Raw genomic sequence first — 22,258 nt, 5'->3', positions numbered from 1 at the left:
AGAGATTTTTGTTTTTATACTTCTCTATAATTAGATTGTAGTCTGTGTGGCTCCTCTAAGTATGTCCAAAGGCTGTAGACGTGATAATGGGCACAGCCAAGATAGAACATAAACAAACTAAATGCCGCCAGGGATCAACATCAGCTGCACATTCTTTAGCTGTTATTTTTAGGTGAATGAAATTAATGTGAATACCAAAGTGTCTCTGTCTTTCAATGTGGATGTGAAACTTTTATCCAGTGCCAAATATTGAAGTGGGAACTGGCCTCCCAAAGTTGTTTTTACTTGTAAGATTTCAAGTAGATATATTTCCATGGTTGTTAAATATCAGCTTCTGGGCATTCTTCCATAATTTTAAGACAGCTGTGAAAAGTGATTCTTAAAGTGTGGTCTTGGATATTTTCATACAGCTTCGTATGGTTCATAAAGTCATTGAAAGGACAAATCACAGGACACTGTGGGCACTTACACGTCCTTCTAACTGCAGATTTGGATCTATGTTACAAGTCACAAAAGACAAACAACATTGCTCTTCTCCTATAGCATTAATGAATAAAGAACTCAAACTGGATATAACTAGGCTGATTAATTATGAGTAGCCACTCTTGCACTTTTTTTCTCAAAGTGTTCTGCAAACCAACTGTACCAGAACCATCTGGGAAAGTTGTAAAAGAATTAAAAAGCAGATTCCTACTTGCTATCCTAATCCACCGTACTGTATACATTAGGATGAGGCTAGAAGTCTGCATGTTTGAGCAACATCCTAATGATTCTTATGAATACCAAGATTTGAAAGCTATGTTTTTTTCCATCTTTATCTAGCCCCACCTGAGTAGAAAAATTTATTTCATGACATTAAGAAACTACTTTGGCATTGTTTGATTCTAGACACTTTGTGGGCAACATTTTATATTTCTGTTTATCTTTGTCTGTGGCGAACTGAGCAATAAACAGAATTGTAAGGTTACATTCAAAGATGAGCAAGAAAATGAAGGGACTTCTGAGAAGTGGTATGAAGGATGAATGAGAAAGCATCCAGGCGTGTTTTTTCAGTTTTAATGAATCAAAGTATTATTTTTACATGGCAAAAACAAAATGTATATCTAGTGGTAAAAATAACTTTTAGTAAAGCATTATGGTGGGAAAAAGTGTAATGATCATAATCCTGAACCCTTCCTATTTTGTCTTTGAAACAATTGTTTTTATGATATAATGTTTGTTTATGTGAGTAGAATAGATTGAACAGAAAAATCCCCAAAGATTATTGAGCCTTTATGAACCTCAAATTGTGAGGATTAAAGGATCAGGGAGGTGGCAGTGACCAAGATCAAAGAATCTAGCTGCATCTGTTCAACTCTCCAAAAACTATTTAATTTTTATACCAAGTTTCTCAGTCATCAAAAATTAAATTAGATTAGTATTATAATAACCTAATGGGTATTTATAATTGTATGTTATCTATAGTTAAATAGAAATGTATGACTCCTTGGACAAAGTGAGAGATAGTGTAGACAAAGGCCATGTTTACAAAAATAGCCAAATTAAAATATTCTGTAAATGGAGCACAATCTTCAGCACAAGGAGGAAGTGGATAGCATCAAAATATGTCCCTCCTTCAATGCCAAAGTGGGTTCTACCTCCACCACACTTTCATTCTAACTCACTAGTATAACACTGCCAGTTAAGGGAGAACAGCTGGGAGTTTGAAGGAAATAATCTTGGATTTAGAAGCTTGGACTATATCCACTTCAGGTGTCAAGATGTGAAGACCTCAAGCTGTGAGACTCCAATTCTAGCCACATGATGCTAACAACTAAACTAAAAACTGCCCTTGCATTATTGAGTCATGTCTACAAGGAATGGCAAGCCAGCCCTTGGTAGGAGAATAAAACTCAAGACTCTGAGCTAATGATGGCAGGCAGTTTCTGTGTTACACTGAGTGCTTCACCTCCGTTTTTTAATATCAGAAGAGGAGGCTTAGAGACATTAGTAAGCCGAGTAAAACAAGATCTATTTCCTGTGATTTAAAGAAGTCATAGAAAGGAGTCAAATAGTAGATGTTGTAAGTAAAGTCACACAAGAAGAAATTGCTGATATGTGGGCCCCTATATTAGTCCAGACCGTTGTTAATCTGTACACCATGTGCCCCCTCCTCGTCTCTAGAAGATTTTTGGAGTTCATATGAAAAGATATCACATTCCCGGGAAGTCCTCATCACCACCTCTTCCCTTGTCAAAATCTTTGTCAAATATTGCTCCTTCCCTGAAGGCACCCTGTCTTCAGTCAATCAGAATAATTACTTTCTGCCTCTTCTTTGTTCCTAATAGAGTTTGCAACTCTTTTCTTTTGCACATAGACATTTCCTCATGATGAGGTTTTACCTGTCTGTTCCCTTGTTTAAACTCCTAAAGATAATGTCCATGTCTGATTATCTTTGTATTTTCATAGCACAAAGTACATCATCCTGCACAAAATTGGCATTTACAATGTTTAGTCCATGGAATTTAAAGGAGCTATAAAAATGCATAAAGTTTTCAGAGTATAGTTAGCCAGATAAAATAATGTGTAGTCTGATTTTTAAAAATATATTTTTATTGATTTCAGAAAGGAAGGGAGAGAGGGAGAGAGATAGGAACATCAATGATGAGAGAGAATCATCGATCGGCTGCCTCCTGCACATCCTCTACTGGAGATCAAACTGCAACGCAGGCATGTGCCCTTGACCTAATTGAACCCGGGACACTTCAGTCCGAAGGCTGACTCTATATCCATTGAGCCAAACCAGCTAGAGCTGTAGTCTGATTTTTTTAAGTCATAAAAATATCCCCCAAAGTGGATGTTAGAGCTACCCCAGTTTCAGCATGGATCTACCTAGATTAAAAGCTCAACAAATGATGACTACATAGTACTGTCAGTATATTTAAAGGTATTTGAAATGCATGATTCAAGAGCAGCATCATCGTCTTCATCTTAAGAGTTCAGAATATATTACTTTATATCTGTACACAGTGGCCATAACATCTGTTTACAATCACTGTCTTTTTTGTGTGTGCTTCTATTTTTGCTCATAGCTGGGAATTGTTTGATGGAATAATTTGAGTTTAGATAAACAGACTTAATTGATGTTTAATCTTCAAATGATCAGAGATCTATTCAAAGTCCCACTGTTCTACCACATCTTACAGGTAAGAATGCATAATTAAACATCTGTCCCTAAATACATACAATGGGTAAATAAAATAGAAATAGATAAAAATATTTTGTAAACTTGATAAAAATCTATGTATATAGGGAAACACTTAATACCATTATTAGAATCAACTTTACAATGGTAAAATCTTTTGATTCCTTCCCTCAAATTTAGCTAAATACATCCTACCTAATAATAGACAAATGCAAATTGACCGCACCTTCGCTACGCCCAAGCCACGCCCACAAGCCAAGCCACGCCCGCCAACCAATCAGGACGAGTATGCAAATCACCCCAACAAAGATGGCCGCTAATTTGCATATCAAGACAGCTTAGAAAGAAGCCAAGAGATGCTGAAGGGAGCAAAGCTGCGGAGAAGCAAGCAAGCCGGTGGGGAGGAGAAGGGAGGAGCTGAGGAGGGGCCGGGGAAGAAGGAAGGAGAGCGGGGCAGGCTGGCGGAGAAGATGGGCCGGGGGACAAGGGAGGGGCGGAGGCAGGGCGGGGTAGAGTGCAGCAGGAAACCCTATTGCAGGATTTTTCCTGCAACGGGAACGCTAGTAGACTTATAATCAAATATATCCATATAAACACAGTGCAGTAGCTTTTATTCTACAGCAATCTGTGTCTTAAATGTATACACAAGTGTAGAAAGCATACCTGCCCTGTATATAATCTGCCTCTGGGGAAGTTATATTTATTGTTTTTATCAAATGTAAAAATCAACTAAACAATTCAGAGGTCTATAATGAGCAGTTGGTAATTTAAGAATGATTAAGAGCATCTTCAGCTATAATTTCAAAATCTGAAAACTGCTAGGCTCTAGGGAGCAGTTTCATTGGCCATTAAAATGTTCGTAAGCTGTAGAATAACATATAAAGGCTTTACTGATGAGTGAAATTATTAATGGTCAGCTTAATTTTAAACAAATTTAAATATATTAATTTTACTAATAAATATTTAACTATGTATGCTGATGATAGTAACGTAATTCTGAAGACTGGAGTTATCTTAAGATAATCAAAGCCGCAGGAGAATGGAAAATAACTCGGGGTGGGGGGTGTTGCAATTTATTTTTCATAACACCAAAGGCCTGTTTTCTTGCTAGCCAAACCACAAAGTAAATTCAACAATTTCAGTTCAGTTCAACAAATATGTGTTAGATACCTTCTATAAGAGAAGTCAGCATAACACAATAATTAGCAGTGTGGCCTTAGGAGTGAAGAACCTGAGAAAATCCTTGCTTTATCATATTATACCTGGGTGACTGCTAAAGTTACTTCATAGCTTTGCCCCTCAGTTTTCCCATCTGTAAAACGGAGGGAGGGGGGTTGATAATAACAGTACCCATCTCACAGAACAAAGTAAGTTTAAACAAAATAATGTGCATGAAGTCTTTAAAAGTCCTAAATTAGGAAGTGCTTAATAAATTTTATTAGTCAAGGTTCTCCAGAGAAACAGGAACATTAGGATACATAGATATAGAGAGAGACATTTCTCTATATAAATGGAGATATATGTATATCAATAGATATTATAGATCTGTGGAGATTTTATTATGAGGAATCTGCTCATATGATATGGAGGCTGGAAAATACTCCCATACTCAAGTTGGAGACTCAGGAAAGCCAGTAGTGTAACTCAATTCAAGTGCAAAGGCCTGAGAACCAGGGGAGCAGTGGTATAACTTCCAGTCCAAGGAGAAGATAAGATGAGATGTCTAGCTCAAGCAGACAGGAAAAAAGGGCAAATTCCTCCTTCCTCTGCCTTTTGTTCTGTTCAGGACCTCAACAGATTGGATGATGCCCACCCACATTGGGAGGACAGTCTTCCTCGCTGGGTCCACTAATTCCAATGCTAATCTCATCTAAAAACACCTTCACAGACACACCCAGAAATAATATTTAATCTGGGTACCTGGTGGCTCGTTGAGTTGACACATCAAATTAACCACCACATAAATGGTAGTTGTTGTGGTGGACAAGGCACTGTGTTTGATCCTGGGATGAGCCATAAATACAAGACAATTCCCTCTCATAAAACAAGGCAATTCTGCAAAACTCAGACAAGTAGTCATCATTGTGATCTTCTCCATAATCCCAAGTCCATGTTCTGGGTAGAGTACTAAGAGGAGACAATGAGATAATTCATTTTCTATTTCCAACATATCTCATTTGTAGAGTTAGTAAGAAATAGGGAGAGTTTGGTCTTGAGCAAAGAGCTCATTTGAATGAAAGCCCAAGGAGAAATAACTCCCTTCTGTTGGTGCCCACCAGCCCTCCAGAGAAAGACGTTCCCTGGGAATTGCCTTTTCTGGTCTGTGTTGCAATTGGTCTCCAAGTGCCATTGATCCCTTTCACCAGAAAGTGGATGGGAAACATTCATTCATTTTTAGTCATGTTACACTTGAGATAAAATTAAAATTTAGAAGTTCAAATTTAAAAGATCAATACACATTTCCAGGTCAACATATCTTCTCATTTCAAAAAGGCTCTTTGTCAGCATCGAGTGGCTTAGTGGAGTGGCCCCTATCATGCTTTGCAGGGCTACTTTGGATTTGAATATGGCCCTGAGGGCTAGCGCAGGTATCTGTAGAGGGGGAGCACCCGGCATCATTTGGGAACTTTTGGAACTTCTCCTTTTCCCCTCTATCACTCGATAACCTTTCTTCTCTTGGTGAGAGAAATTCAAATGTAGTTGGCTTAAGCAAACAAAAGGAACTTATTGGCCCACATTAAAGCAAAATCCAGAAACATCCTAGGTAAATTGAATTCAGGGGCAGCTAGACCACAGCTCAATACATATCATTAAAGCTCCATCTTTGCATGTGTCAGGCCTGATGTCCCCTCTCAGCCCAGGTGTCCCATCCTGCTTCTATGTAACTCCTGAGAAAGACCTCTCTACCTGAACCATCTCCCTCCTCCCGGGCCACATGCCCAGCCCTGCACTAGTCTCTGTGTCCAGGGGTCATCTGCTACCCTTAGAGCAGCACTGGAGTATGCTAGATATGAGCAGAAGCCTAGACACCCAGGTTTGGATCTCAGTTCCACCACTTACTAGCTGTGTGACGTTAGTCAAATTGTTTAGCATATGCAAGCTGTGCCTTTGTTTCTTCATCTGGAGAATGGAAGCAATAAATGGTACCTACCTCACCATTCTGTTGCATGAGTAACTGAGTTAACCCATGTAAGGCATACACAACAGTGACCACGCAGCAAGTATCAGCAGCGATGCTAACTGGAAGGAAGATGAGGGGAAAGAGGAGGAGAAGGAGGAAGAATCAGTGACTGAAACCCCCACCATAATCACAAGGAATAGAGGGAGGAAAGTCTTGAAAGGTATTGGTTCAAGGCCCCAAAGACATCCCCCCAAATTAGCAGCGTCTTGTTTCTAGCCCCTTCATCAAGCTGTTGTCCTCTGCTTTGTTCCTTGACAGATTCCTACATGGTCCGAGTGCTAGAAAGATAACATCTAGACTGTAGCAAGTGAATCTCTGTGGATGTCCTGCCTTGGTGATAGAAACACAAACATGTTGCTTCTATGCTTTTAAAAATGAAGCACTTTGACAAGGTGGAGATACGATTTAAGGCTCCTGCAAGTAAACTGCAATTTGTAAATCTTGTCAATATGTATATGACTAAAGCAATGATGCTACCCCATGACTGCATTATAGGCTGAAAAAGAAAAACACCCACATCAGACATATCTTTATTAAAAGCAATATTACTCCCTAAAAGGTTCTTTCTTACAGAAAACGGACTGCACCTTAGTTGTGCAGGCAGGGAGGGAGGAAGGAGGTGGAAGATGCAAGGGAGCAAGAAAGGGAGGAGAGAACCAAAATAAACCCACTCCCGCTAGCACCTTGGAACTGTGGCAGTAACAAAGACTTCCTGTTCCGCACAGAATTCCACGCTGGCAGAGGCGGCCTGCAGGGCTGTGGGTGTGCTCAGCTGTGCAGAGCTGATTATAGAAGATGAAAGGCCTTGGCAATTTATTTCATCTCACACTGAAGCACTGCTGACAACTGAAAGTGAGGACAGAAGGATTCATTTGTTCAACTTCTGTTTTAAAAAGCAGACTTCAAATGATACCACAGAGAAAAAGGAGGAAATGCCATGGTGTAATAAAATGGCCATTTTTTTTAAGACACTAGCTGCAGCATTTGTATTTTGTAGATGGGTCTGGAAGGCAAAGGGGTTGGCTTTTTTGTGGTCGTTATCAATTCCAGGGAATGAAATGTATGTACTCAGGATCAATTACTAATCAGAAAGGCCAAGTTCACCTAACCTGACCAAAGCACTCATGTCCATTTATTCTTGAGTCCAAAGATCAGGCAGAATGAAAAAAACCCTCACCCTGCAGTGTTTAAATAACGCCTAGAAAATTGAAAATGGAAAAGATTTTATGCATGATCTTTATGCTAAATGTGAACAAATATATTCTACATGATAGAGAATATATTTTAAAATTTATAATCCTGGTATTTTTAAAAGTTAATTCACAAATCCAGATCTTGTTCATTTAACTATATCACTGTGTTTGCTTGACATTTTGGAAGGAAAATGTTCTATTTCCTTTTAAGTAAAATGTGGTATTACTTTTCATCAACATATTTAGTGTTTGAGAATGAGGAATATTTTTCAGTTCAAAGACTCATATAAATTATTATGAAATCTAATCTACCTCGCAAAGTAGTCTTATCCCAAAAGATTTATAAAGATGGGTAATCTCCCATTCCGGTAGCACATTAGTTATTTATGGTTAATACACAAATACAGATCCAAATATTAATGACAAAGATAAAGAAATACATTCTACCTGTAGTCACTAATATTAAACTAAAGTATCAGCAACATGTGCACATCATTCTTAAGCAATATCTTTCTTAAGCAACTCAGTTAAGTAACTGATCCTTTTCTTTGTAACTTATATTAGAAATTTGTGTTTTCAATTTAGGGGGGTGGTTGGTTTTTTTGTTTTGTTTTGTTTTGGTTTTTTTTTGCAAGAAATCAGCAAAGCAATAAAAATGGAAAAGATTGTAGCTCAAATAAATTCAGTAGCTACTTTAGCCTCTCAAAACCATTAAATTAAGTAGTCCATTTTTCAATAAGTATTTTTGAAACAGGCACTATTTCAGGGACTAGTAATAAAAGCATTCACAGCACCCCTAAAATTGTGCCATGTTCAGTCCTGCTTCCAGTCCAACAGAGGGAGACAGAAAATGTACAAGGAAACTAACGGGCAAATTAGATAAAAGTATGGGTTCAATAAGTATAGGAACTCAGGTAACATTCTCAAGACTGACTGGGGGACAGGGAAAGGGAATTGCATATGGGAATTTCAGGGAAGGTCTTTCCAAGAATAACAACAAAAAAAAAAAAGGGTATACCACCATTTGCAACAATGTGGATGAACCTGAAAGATATTATGCTAAGTGAAATAAGCCAGGTACAGAAAGACAAACACTGCATGATCTCACTTATGTGTGGAATCTAAAGAAGTCAAACTCATAAAAGTGAAGAGTAGAATAGTGGTTGCCAAGGGCTGGGAGTTGGAGGAAATGGAGAGATATCAGTAAGAGTACAAACTTTCAGTTATGCAGGAAGAATAAGTCCTGGGGATCTATGCACAGTATGACTATAGTTAAAATACTCTATTATACAGTTGAAATTTGCTAAGAGAGTAGATCTTAAGTGTTTACACACACACACACACACACACACACACACACACACACACACACAAATGGTAACCGTGTAAGGTAATGGATATGTAAATTAGGTTGATTGTGGTGTTTACTTCACAATGTATATGTATAACAAAACATCATATTGGATACCTTAAATAATAATTTTATTTGTCATTTATACTTCAATAAAGCTGAAAAACTAAAAAGAAGTAACATGTAAGCTGGATTGAATGATAAGAAAGATCCAGACTCTCAAAGCTCTGAGGAAGAATGTTCTAAATACCCAGACAGAATGACTTTGGCACTCTCCAGGGTTAGTGAGAAGGCCTGGGCAACAAACGGAGTGGTGAGCAATGGGGAGAGAGGCAGATTAAGGTCAGGGTACATGCAGAGGGCCTGATGGACCCGGGAGTTTGAAATTTTTTCCAGAGACAAATAGAGAGTTCCTTCCATTCAGGAAAATGATGTTAGAGTTCTGAGTAGAAGGAGAAGAGCCAGCTCAGATTGAGGCTTCTGCTCCCATCCTAGATGATGCAGAACATCAGATGATGGAATTTGAAAGTAAAAAGAACAAGTATAAAGATAAATTATAATTCAGTGATGATTATTGTACTGATGTTCTAACTGTAAAGTCATAGTGATCCAAACCCTATAGGGGTGGCACTCAGGCCTGGGACACTATAGATTTGTTTGTTTGGCTGAGTAATTACTTTCCAAAGACACTTGAACACTAAATTGTACATTTTTGCTCTGCCATAATGAATGATATTTAAACTTAATAGAAGACTGAACATAGTCTGAAAAGGGTCTGTTATAGGAGGTGGTCCAGGCACCAGTAGGCTCTGATATACCCAGCATCCTTTACTTAAGTTACATATAACTTAATATTGAGTGCAGTATTGAGTACTAAGTATATTCAATTCCAATATTGAGTATAGCCTTATTACATACAGCCCAATATTGACTTTTGTATACCACATCATATAAAAATACAATTGCTTTTCTATTTAAGCTAATATTTATTACTGAGAAGACCAAAGATATTCAGAAGTAGATAATGCACATAAAATCTTACACCTAGCTGTAAAACCAAGATGGTGGCATAGGTAAACACCTGAACTTGCTGCCATGCACAACCACATCAAAACTACAACTAAAAGACAAAACAAATATCATCCAGAACCATGGGAAGGCTGGCTGAGTGGAACTTCTACAACTAGAAGGAAAGAGAAAAGCACATTGAGTCCGGTAGGAGGTACGGAGGTGTGGAAGTGTGGAGATATGGAGGCACGCATGAAAAGGGCTGGCAACTGGGTATACTGTTGTCTTTTTCAGTCGGGAGGGAGATACAAGCTCCTGACTGCTCTGATTTCCAGTTCCGGGCAAGACTCCGGGGACCCAGTCTCATACCTCATACAGAGAGAAACTGGACTGTCTGGCATCGGGGCTGGAACTCGAGGGCAGTTTCTCTCAGAGGTGCTTGCAGTGATCATTGTTCCTGCATGGTGCTGCAGGACACAGAGACCCAGGGCTTCTTCAGGGTGGGGCTGACAGGCAGCCATTGCTGTTTGCTCCACCCTGGTGATTCCCTGAGACCACGCCCCACCCAATTTACAACCCCACCCAAGCTGTGCGCAGAGGCTTTTGCATATGAATGGCCTGGCCTTTTGCAATCTAACAAACTGCAGCTGGGTCAGAGAGCCCCAGAGCTTCCAAAAGAAGACCCAAAGCTCCACAGCAGGTTGCATTGCTTCACAGCTGGACCTCATCTGGGCACCTCCAAACCCCAAACAAAGAGGAGGAATCTGCAGATCTCTCTGTAGCTCCTGCTGGGTAGCCTCAGGCAGTGGCTGACTTTGCACCTCCTTGGATATCCAAGAGCCAGTGTACCCAGTGGTCAGAGTGAGACCATCCACATTACAACTCTTCAGATCCATAAGAGACACACTCAGGGGGGCAGACTCAGTGAGCACCAAAGCCCCACTGAAGCAAGTCTTGCCCCATAAGGGTGTCTCCAGCACAGAAGTTCTCCCATTGTAGACACAACTGGTCCTCACAGCCAATTGTACTGGAGGTCAATTCCTCCCAGTGATACCAACAACAATCAAGGCTTAACTACAACAAGACTGTGCACACAGCCCACAAAGGGGTACACCAAGAGTGTCCACCTCAGGTAATTAGGGAGGCTGAGCCACTGGGCCCTATAGGACACCTAGCACATAAAGCCACTCTATCAACGCAGGGAAACAGCCAAAATGTGGAGACAAAGAAACAGGTCACAAATGAAAAAAATGGAGGAAAGCAAACTACTGGATATAGAGTTCAAAACCATGGTTATAAGGTTACTCAAGAATCTTCTAGAAACCTCTGAGAACTATAGTGAGACTCTCAAGGATATGAAAAAGGACCAATTAGAAATTAAGCATACACTGACTGAAATAAAGAATAATATACAGAGATCCAACAGCAGACTAGTGGATCCCAAGAATCAAGTCAAAGATTTGAAATACAAAAAAGCAAAAAACACCCAACCAGAAAAGCAAAAAGAAAAAAGAATGCAAAAATATGAAGATAGTGCAAGAAGCCTCTGGGACAACTTCAAGCGTACCAACATTTGAATTATAGGGGTGCCAGAAGAAGAGAGAGAGCAAGATATTGAAAACCTAATAGAAGAAATAATGACAGAAAACATCCCCTACCCTACCTTGTGAAAGAAATAGACTTATAAGTCCAAGAAGCGCAGAGAACCCCAAACAAAAGAAATCCAAAGAGGACCACATCAAGACACATCATAATTAAAATGCCAAGGGCAAAAGACAGAGAATATTAAAAGCAGCAAGAGAAAAGCAGTTAGTTACCTACAAGGGAGTACCCCTACAACTGTCAGCTGATTTCTCAACAGAAACTATGCAGGCCAGACGAGAGTGGCAAGAAATATTCAAAGTGATGAATAGCAAGAAACTACAACCAAGATTACTCTACCCAGCAAAGCTATCATTTAGAATTGAAGGTCAGATAAAGGGCTTCACAGATAAGAAAAAGCTAAAGGAGTTCATCACTGCCAAACCAGTATTATATGAAATGCTGAAGGGTATTCTTTAAGAAGAGGAAGAAGAAGAAAAAGGTAAAGATAAAAATTATGAACAACAAAGTGACAACAAATACATATCTATCAACAAGTGAATCTAAAAATCAAGTGAATAAAAAATCTGATGAACAGAATAAACTGGTGAATATAATAGAATCAGGGGCATAGAAAGGGAGTGGACTGACAATTCTCGGGGGGAAGTGGAGTAGGGGGTGCGAGAAGAGATTGGACAAAAATTGTACACCTATGGATGAGGACAGTGGCGGGGGGTAAGGCCTGGGGTGGGGTGGGAACTGGGTAGAGGGGAGCTATGGGGGAAAAAAAGAGGAACAACTGTAATAATCTGAACAATAAAGATTTATTTAAAAAAATCTTACACCTACTATTACAGTAAGTAGTTAATAAATGATGAATGAATAAATGAACACCTAGATTTCAATCATTTGTCACTCAATAAAAATGTGCTATTTAATTGAAATTATTCAAGTTACAAATTAGTTTGAATAATGTCTCTTAATTTTATGACAAAATCTAAGTCTATATGATATAAGGGATGTGTGATATTTTATTATACTTTATTGATAAAGAAGAAATTACAAAAATGAGGCTTTAACATGAGCAATGCCATTCTAATATATAATATATTGGGCATTATTATAGTTATACTTAGCTTGGGGCAGAGATTTTACTTCCATAAAGTCAACTTGGGGGAAGTAATGATTGATTTAGAGTGTTTTTGATAAAGTCTATCATAAAATACACTTTCCTTCAATTTGCCTTCACAGAAGAATTAAATCAGAGGGAAATACTTTAAAAATATGTCTGAAGATGGTACTTCTGAATAACCAAAAATATAAACAAATCATTTACTCAAGCACATGAGAATATCAACAAATTAGGATGGCAATTGGACAGTATACCTGATTATTTTTCAGATTCTTTGTTTCTTTTCATAAGGTATAAATTACACACAAAGAAGTGCACATTATTTTAACAATATATCCCAATGGGTTTTGACAAATGTGTACACCCTATAAACAGCACCGTATCACAGAAACTTCTCTCCAGGAGATTTCCAATAAATCTCCTCACTCTTCTATTTAAGGCAATAATTTTTCTCTCACATACATTTCTTTTACCAGGTTTAATAATTCATTAGAGAAAAATTATATTATTTATCAACATAAAGGAATAAATTATTGATAGATACAACATGAATAATCCCCAAAATAATTATATGCTAACAAAGGAAAGCCAAACAAGAAAGAAGTACATATTGTATGATTCCACTTACATAAAATTCTAGAAAATGCAAACTACATATTAGTGACAGAACTCAGATCACTGGATGTCTGGGGAGCAGGGAGAGAATCAGGAAGAGAATTTACAAATGCACATAAGGAAATTTTGCAGGTATATTCATATGTCAAAACTTACCAAAGTGTACACTTTAAATATGTGTAGTTAATTTTTTCAATCATATCTCAGTAAAATTTAAAATCAGAACTCAAATGGTAAAGCAGTTTGCTGGAAGTTTACTTTGCAAGTCACACTGAGCTTTTATATTCAATAAGTAATGAAGCTTTCATATTTTTTATTTGGAAAACCTTTTCTCTAAATATTTTTCTCCCCCTCCGATATCAATTCTCTATATATTGGATGTCTTTCATATTGTCCCACAATATAATGGTCAATACAGCTCTTTCTATTTTTCTCACTCTGAACTATGGTTTGGCCTATTTCTATTGTGTTATCTGCAAGTTCACTGATCTTGTCTACTGTCCAATCTGTTGTCATGACCTCCAGTGAATTTTGTCATCTTGCTTCTCAAATTTCCATTTGAACTTTTTTTAGTTTGCATTTCTCTCCTGTGAACCCCTATCTGCTCATACATTACATCCATCTTTACCTTAAATATTTGTAAGTATTTATATTATTTAAATTCTTTTTAGCCGAAAGTCTCTAGTTAATTTTTTTTTTCAGTTCCAAATACAAATCTAAATACACATTGTTTTAGTCTGAGTAGATGACTCCTTCAATTAATGTTTTATGGAGTTTTGATGTACTATTCAAAGCACAAACACCCTAGTCTTTAAACCCAAACCTTTTCCATCCCATTTATCCATTAATTTGGACACATGAGATATGCACTGGACCTAAAGTTAAAAGTTCTATGAGAACCACCATATTGGAAGAAGAAACTCACTGATATACTAAATATTTCAACATGGTTTCAATCATATATTCAATTATATGTTACTGATTGATCCACTAAAATAAGAAAGCCTCACTCTACCTTCAGAATTTTATTTTCTTTTTTTATGCAAGTTGCATGTACCTGTTATCTTCTGTTACAAAGAAACAAAATAATGTCTTAGTCCAGATTTGTTTTGAAGTAAAGCCGCATTTTAAATTTTTGTTGAGGTATAAGTCACATGATATACAATGCATACATCTTAAGTGTGCAGTTCCATGACTTTGACAATTCTCTATCTCCATATAACAACCACCCAAATTAATAAAGAGAATATATTCATCACCCCTAAGATTTCCCTCTTTCATCCTTTCCAATTAGTTTGCTTTGCCCCAGAGATAATCTAATTTCTATTAAAATGGAACAGATTTGCCTGTTCTTGGAACTCATGTAAAATGAAGTCATACATATGTACTCTTTTGAATTAGATTTATTCACACAAATAATATTTTTGAGATTTATTCATACTATTTCATTAATCAAAGATTTATTCTTTCTGCCCTAGCCAGTGGATAGAGCATTGGCCTGCGGACCAAAGGGTCCCGGATTCGATTCTGGTCAAGGGCACATAACTTGGTTGCAGGCTCCTCCTGGGCCTGAGCCCTGGCCTGGGGACGTGCAGGAGGCAATCAATTGATGTTTCTCTCACATTGATGTTTCTCTCTGTCTTTCCCTCTCTCTTCCACACTCTCTAAAAAAATCAATGGAGCCGAAACCGGTTTGGCTCAGTGGATAGAGTGTCGGCCTGCGGAATCAAGGGTCCCAGGTTCGATTCCGGTCAAGGGCATGTACCTTGGTTGCGGGCACATCCCCAGTGGGGGGTGTGCAGGAGGCAGCTGATCGATGTTTCTCTCTCATCGATGTTTCTAGCTCTCTATCCCTCTCTCTTCCTCTCTGTAAATAATCAATAAAATATATTTTAAAAAATAATAATAAAAAAATAAAAAAATCAATGGAAAAATATCCTCAGGTGAATTTAACAACAAAAAAAGTTTATTCTTTCTCATTGCTAAGTAGTATTCCATTGTATAAATATACTACAATTTCTTTATCCATTTTTATATTGATGGACCTTTGCATTGTTTTCAAATTTTGGCTATTACAAAGAAAGTCTGCCATGAACATTATTGTATACATGTTTCTATGGACATATGTTTTCATTTCTCTTGGTTTAATACCTAAAAATGGAATTGCTGTGTCATAGGATAGATTTATATTTCACTTTATCACCAGCTTACTTATGCTTAGTATTTTTGTGGCATATCATTTCCATTCTTTTAAATTTAATTTGTGATTTTAGATCTTAGAATGTAGGTGGATCTTGCTTTTTATCCAGTCTTATAATTTATTTATTTCTGATGGAGTGTTTAGTCCATTTACATTTAATGTAATTATGGTTTTGATCAGATCAGTTTAATTATACTATCTTTTTATTTATATTTTTATTTGTTTTATATTTGTCCCATCTGTTAGTTATACCATTGTTTCTTTATTCCTTTTATCTTTTGGGTAATTTTTATCATTCAATGTTATCTAGTTTATTGACATTTTAGCAATCTGTGTGTGTGTGTGTGTGTCTGTCAGTTTCTCTGCTTATGTGTGTTTTAGTGGTTACCCTAAAGATTGAAATATGCACGCTTAATTACCACAGTCTCAACTCAAATATGATACTACTTAAGGAACAATCCAAGAACTATATAATGGTGTAATTTCATTTAATTCCCACTCAAATTTTTTTGTATCCTAGCCATATAATTCAGTTCAACATATTCTATTATTATTGTTTTTGCTTTAAACAGTGGATAATCTTTTAAAGAAGTTCATTGGCCTGGGAAGACTAAAACTAGAGTTCAAGGGCATCAACACAGCCAAGACTTAAGAGGTCAAGATTCTAGAGAGAAGAGTTCAAATAATTGAGTTCAACATCTGAGCCTCTTTTCCTCTTGAGGTGTTTGCCAATTTGCAAGTAGTGCAGGCCAGGAAGTATAGAAGCATGACAGAAAATAGCTGCTATGAGTTTGAGAATCTATGCAGAATTTTTGTCAATTTCATGGTTCTGGGAGACTTAAAAAATGGGATTAAAGGACCATCAAAAGGATGGGGTTCTGATTAAAACCCTCAAGTATTCAATTGGACACCAGAAGGGCTACAGTCTAAGAGTGAGGTTAAGCTAAAAAGAGAGCAGCCTTACAAAGACTGAAACCCAGCTGAGAGTCAGTGCAGTCTGTCTGGATTAAAGTAATCCATGACTACTCTAATTGCTGCCAGAAGCTAAAGAAATCCTGCCTAGAGAAAGATAACATTTTCCAGGACCTCTATCATCTTTATACATAATTTCCTTAAGTCAGTTAAAAATAGTTACCTGCTAAACAAAATAAAAGATAAGAAAAATAAAAGCAATAGAAACTAATGCACAGGTGATCTGGATATTGTTTTTCAGACAGACGTTAAAATAGCTGTGATTAATAAAGATAATTATAGACAAGATGGAGAAATTAACCAGAAAACAGGATTTTATATCAAATTAATAAAATGGCAATTTTGAAACTAAAAAATAATAATATCTGAAATGAAAAGTGCAATAGAGGCCAACCAACATCTCCAGAATAAACAAAATCACAACAGATGGCGGTGGTGGTGGTTCCTGCTGGGGGCTGCAAGCAGAGGGCAGCTCCCAGAGGCTTGGCGGGAGCAGAGGCAGAGGCCCTTGCTCGTGGCTGGCTCTCCGGTGTGAGGAGGACCAGGCAGACCTGAGTCTACCTGGAGGCACCAGGAGCATGGAGACGCAAGGGCTCAGCTCCCAGATGCTCATGTTTTTTGACACAGAGAAGGCTGAGCTGGTCAGCCCCGACAAGCAGGGCTCTGAGTTTGGTTCACTGATTTCACACACACACTGGCATTGCTACCCACGTCCCTGATCTGCTGGTGCAAGGTCAGAATGACATATACTTATGACATGAAGGGTCTCCTATTCATGCCTGTAGTTACTGCAGAATGCACAAGCCGGCTTGCATCATGTACTTACTGTATCACTAACAAGAGTGGTCCTTTACCAACATGGATATACTTTGGCCAGCCACATTCTGAATCACCTGGTGAGGGCAAAATGCACAAGGATAGGCTCCTGGGGGAGACAGCTCTGAAGTGTTCCAGTGGCGGCTGCCACAACAGTCTCCTCCTTGACTTTATTCCTATCCAGGCCAACTTGGTCGTGGTGCTGCTGTGTAGGCAGCCCCGCTCCAGTCAGAGCAACCACAAGGACATCAACTGGGGCAGGTCCTAGTGGCAGCCCCTGAGCCAGGTCCAATGCATCTTGGCTGGTCAAGATCCCTCTGAGTAGGAGCTGTTATAGACTAGCTAGATCACCACCCAGCAGATGGACAAGCTGGAGGGCCCAGAAGGAAAACCCTTTGGCCACCTTGGAGGACCTGGAGAAGTGGGGTGGAGCGTGGATGAGGAGACGCAGCACTTCCTCCTGCAGTTGAACATTATTTGGCCCTCTCTCTGGTCAAGCTGCAGGCTGACTACAATCAGAAACTGACAAAGTCCCAGGCTCAAGACAACATCACAATCAGTTGGGGTCTGGGCCTTAACCAGAGAATCGCCTACTTCACTTTGCCCAAGACTGATTCTGGTAATGAGGAATGATGTCAGACTTTGGTTCAGAGACATGCGGCTCTTGCAGGGGCATGATAGGTGCTGCCAGTACTGCCCTGACTGGTTTGGCTCAGCGGATAGAGCGTCGGCCTGCGGACTGGAGGGTCCCAGGTTCGATTCCGGTCAGGGGCATGTGCCTTGGTTGCGGGCACATCCCCAGTGGGGGGTGTGCAGGAGGCAGCTGATCGATGTTTCTCTCTCATCGATGTTTCTAGCTCTCTATCCCTCTCCCTTCCACTCTGTAAAAAATCAATAAAAATAAAATAAAATAGGTGCTGCCAGTACAAAGGGGACCTGGCGCCCAAGTGGAAAGGAAGCAGCCACAGCACCAGGGTCCTTGATAATTTGGCAATGAGATCGCCATTGAGCTGCAAAGCAGTGTAGGTGCGCCTGTGCAGGTGACTCATAAATTCCAGGTGGATTTCATATGGAAGTCAACCTCATTCAATAGGATGCAATGTGCATTGAAAACGTTGGCTGTGAATGAGACCTGGAAGGGGTCTATTGGTGGATATATGGGTGTTCAATGTGAAATCCTTTCAACTATTCTGTATGTTTTAATATTTTTATACTAAAATGTTAGAGAATAAAACATTGTAATATAGGGGTTTACTAGCAAATTAGACATAGCTGAAGAGAGATATAGTCAGGCTAAAGCAAAGAATTTAAAAAATAATTGAAAATATAGAAAGGGAGACAAGTGATACTGGACTCAGTGATAAAAACCAACATAGGTATAATTGGAGTTCTAGAGGCAAAAAACAAAGAGAATAGCCTAGAAGCATTTTTTAAAATAATAATTTTTGAGAATTCTTCAAAGTAGTTAAAAGATTTCAAGTCACATATTCAGTTGATGCAATGAATACAAGCATTTCCTTTGAATACAAAGGAAAACACAACTAGACACATCTAGTTAAACTGTTGAAAAACAAAACCAAAAACCTCTTAACGCAGCCAGAGGAGCAACATTAATACTGAGAACTGACTTCTTGACAGAACAACATCTTTAAAGTGAGATACATGAATAGAGCTAGCATGTATTAGGCTCCTATTATGTGCCAGGCTCTAAGCTCAACCATTTACAAACACTCTCCCAATGAGGCATCCCATTTTAATAAAAGGAAATCATGGCTTTGAAAGTTAATTATTTGCATAAAGTCAGACAGCTAACCAGTGATAAAGATTTCAATTATTTGTGACAGACTCCAAATATATTCATATTACATATTATGCTTTCTCCTGTATAATAACTGTTCTGCTTTTATTTTTCTCCATTGCTGTGCATCTGCCTAGGCTCAAGGTCTCAGCATTCCCTCATTTGGTAAATCCTCCAGCCAAGTCTTGTAGTAATTTTGACAGTATGCTTGGAGTTAATATTTAAATGAGAGAGAGAGAGAGAGAGAGAGAGAGAGAGAGAGAGAGAGAGAGAGTAAACCTTAGAACACTAGTATCTAATATTGGATATCAAGGATACAGATCACATATTGTATGGTACTGGAACACTGACTGTAGAGAGAGTACATTTAGTTGGCATCTCTTCTTTGAATGCAGTATATCTAGTCTCCTTTGACACTATAGTGGATGACTGAAATGCTACCTTGTGTCTTGTTAGCACCGTATTGTAAAGTATGTATTATTATAGAGAATTGACAAGGTGATGAGCTGTCACTTTAGCTAAGAGAATACCCTATTTTAATGAATATTATTTCAGAGGAAATGTGCTGATGACAGCTTATTTCAGTGGAAACTGTTGATGCATAACCTTTTTGCTAGACAACATTATATCAGTAGTGACTATACCTAAAAGGACCATACTGGAAATGTTTGCAAGAAAAATTTTGAGAAATTAGTACATAAGAGCAAGCAAAAATATTTTTAATATAGCATATATAGTGAGAGATTTTTATGGGGCTATGTTTTTATGATAAATTAGTGTTTTAAACCCCAATAATATTTTGTTTATATTTTATTTTTCTTTAAGTTTGTGATAAGGTGTAAGAATATGTCTTCAGAATAAAATTACACGTGTGGATAAGTGCACAAACATGTATTGGTATATACTGATATGCATATAGATAAAAATTCTAAATCCAATACTTATATATCATATAAACACATCCAACCTGGCATATAAGCACTGATCTTACACTGGTTCCTGGAATTAGGAAAGTTAAGTTCAAGTCCTGGTTCTATCACTTTCATTTTATAATCTTGGGAAAGCACCTTAATCTCTTATTTAAGATGATTTTACTTCTCAGTTAAAATGAAGAAAGCAATATTGTCCTACATACTTTATAGGGTGGTCAGGAGGCCTTTCAAAGAAATAATATGGATGAAAGAAATTTGATATTGCAAAAAGATAATACAATTAGTTTTATAATTGTACATTATAGTATAAATATATAATATAAATTAAATATAATTATAAATATAAATATAAGTATTATATGACCTGAACTTTTCTAGGAATCACTAACCTATGGGTTCAAATAAGGTCATTTTAATAATACTATCTAATAAAAGAGTAATATGCAAATTGACCATCACTCCAACACACAAGATGGCTGCCCCCATGTGGTCAAAGATGGCCGCCCCCATGTGGACACAAGATGGCCACCACAAGATGGCCAGCAGGGGAGGGCAGTTGGGAGGGACCAGGCCTGCAAGGGAGGGCAGTGGGGGCGATCAAGCCTGCAGGGGAGGGCAGTTGGGGGTGACCAGGCCAGCAGAGGAGGGCCGTTGGGGGCGACCGGGCCTGCAGGGGAGGCCAGTTGTGGGGGACCAGGCCTACAGGGGAGGGCAGTTAGGGGTGACCAGGCCTGCAGGGGAGGGCAGTTAGGGGCAATCAGGCTGGCAGGGGAGTGGTTAGGGGGTGATCAGGCTGGCAGGCAGAAGCGGTTAGGGGCAATCAGGAAGACAGGCAGGTGAGCACTTGGGAGCCAGCAGTCCTAGATTGTGAGAGGGATGTCCGACTGCCTGTTTAGACCTGATACTACTGGAATCGGGCCTAAATGGGCAGTCGGACATCCCTTGAGGGGTCCCAGATTGGAGAGGGTGCAGGCTGGGCTGAGGGACACACACCCCTGTGCACGAATTTCATGCACTGGGCCTATAGTAATTAATAAATTTCATCATTCCATTGCCCACATGCTAATTAAACCACCTCAAAATCTGACCCAGTTTATTGTAGGACAGTGAAGGGGAGTGAAGTTTTGTGAGTTCATAGAGAATCTTCTCATTCCTGCTCTCTAATACTTTCATGAAGTTAGCTAAGGAACCCGTGCCACCATTTCACAGCCCACCACCCATGGCAAGAATGACTTCTGCATGCGGTGCTATCCTCCAACACCACAAAGTGGTCCAAGTCCTAAGAGCCAGAGCGCTGCTCTGCTCCTGTCCTGCACTCAAAGCGAGAGAAAGCCTGTCCAATTGGCACAATTTCCAACTTACTCTGTTACACTGGCAGCAGGCTGTGTTTCTAAGTGCCCTCTGTTTCCTCCTGTAACCCTCTGTGTCCACAGGACCTTGTCAGGAGTCCAAGTTTACAACCCAAAGTCTGGGGCAGACAGTGCTGTATTGTGTGTGTGTGTGTGTGTGTGTGTGTGTGTGTGTGTGTGTGTGGTGTGTTGGGGTGGGGGGCATTGTTTCCAGCCTCTCTCTTTGTTTTCTCCCTATATTGCAAACCCCTGGTCTGATTTTCTTTTAACCAAAGAGTGTTTTTAAAATGGCATCATGTTAGGTGTATTTTACCTATTTCACAAACTTTCTGAAAATATCTGAAATCTAATTGGGAACACTTAGTGTTCCAGTTACTCATTGCTGTGTAACCTACTGCTTCAAAATTTAATGACCTAAAACAATGATGATGTTTTACGTTTCACAGTTCTGGTTGGGTGGTTCTTTTGCTGGCCTCCCTAAGCTTACTCATGTAGCTGAATTCTGACTTGACTGGGGGCTGGGGCACTGGAATGACTGGGCCTCTGTTTCCACACAGTTCCTCATCATTCATCAGACTAGGCTAAGATCCCTTTAATAGTAGCAAGAATATTCCAAATAAACAAAGACAGAAGCTGCCAGGCCTTTTAAATTCCAGGTAATCAAATGCACAGTGTCATTTCCATAGCATTCTATTGATCAAAGTAAGTCAATACAATGCTATGGCCACCCAAATCCAAGAAGAAATGGACTGTACCTCTTGATGGAGGAACATGCAAATAGAGAGATAATAAGAATTGTTGGAGGGTCATATTTGAAGATAAACAACTGTAATTTAGCCTCTGACCACAACAATGCATATCTCTTGCACATGCAAAATACACCATCCCCCTCCAGAGGTCCCAAAAGTCTCATTCAATTACAGTATTAGCTCAAAGTCTAGAAGTC

This window comes from Cnephaeus nilssonii (genome assembly GCF_951640355.1).
Source record: "Cnephaeus nilssonii genome assembly, chromosome: 2".
Classification (NCBI taxonomy): domain Eukaryota; kingdom Metazoa; phylum Chordata; class Mammalia; order Chiroptera; family Vespertilionidae; genus Cnephaeus; species Cnephaeus nilssonii.
This window is presented reverse-complemented; position numbering follows the sequence as displayed.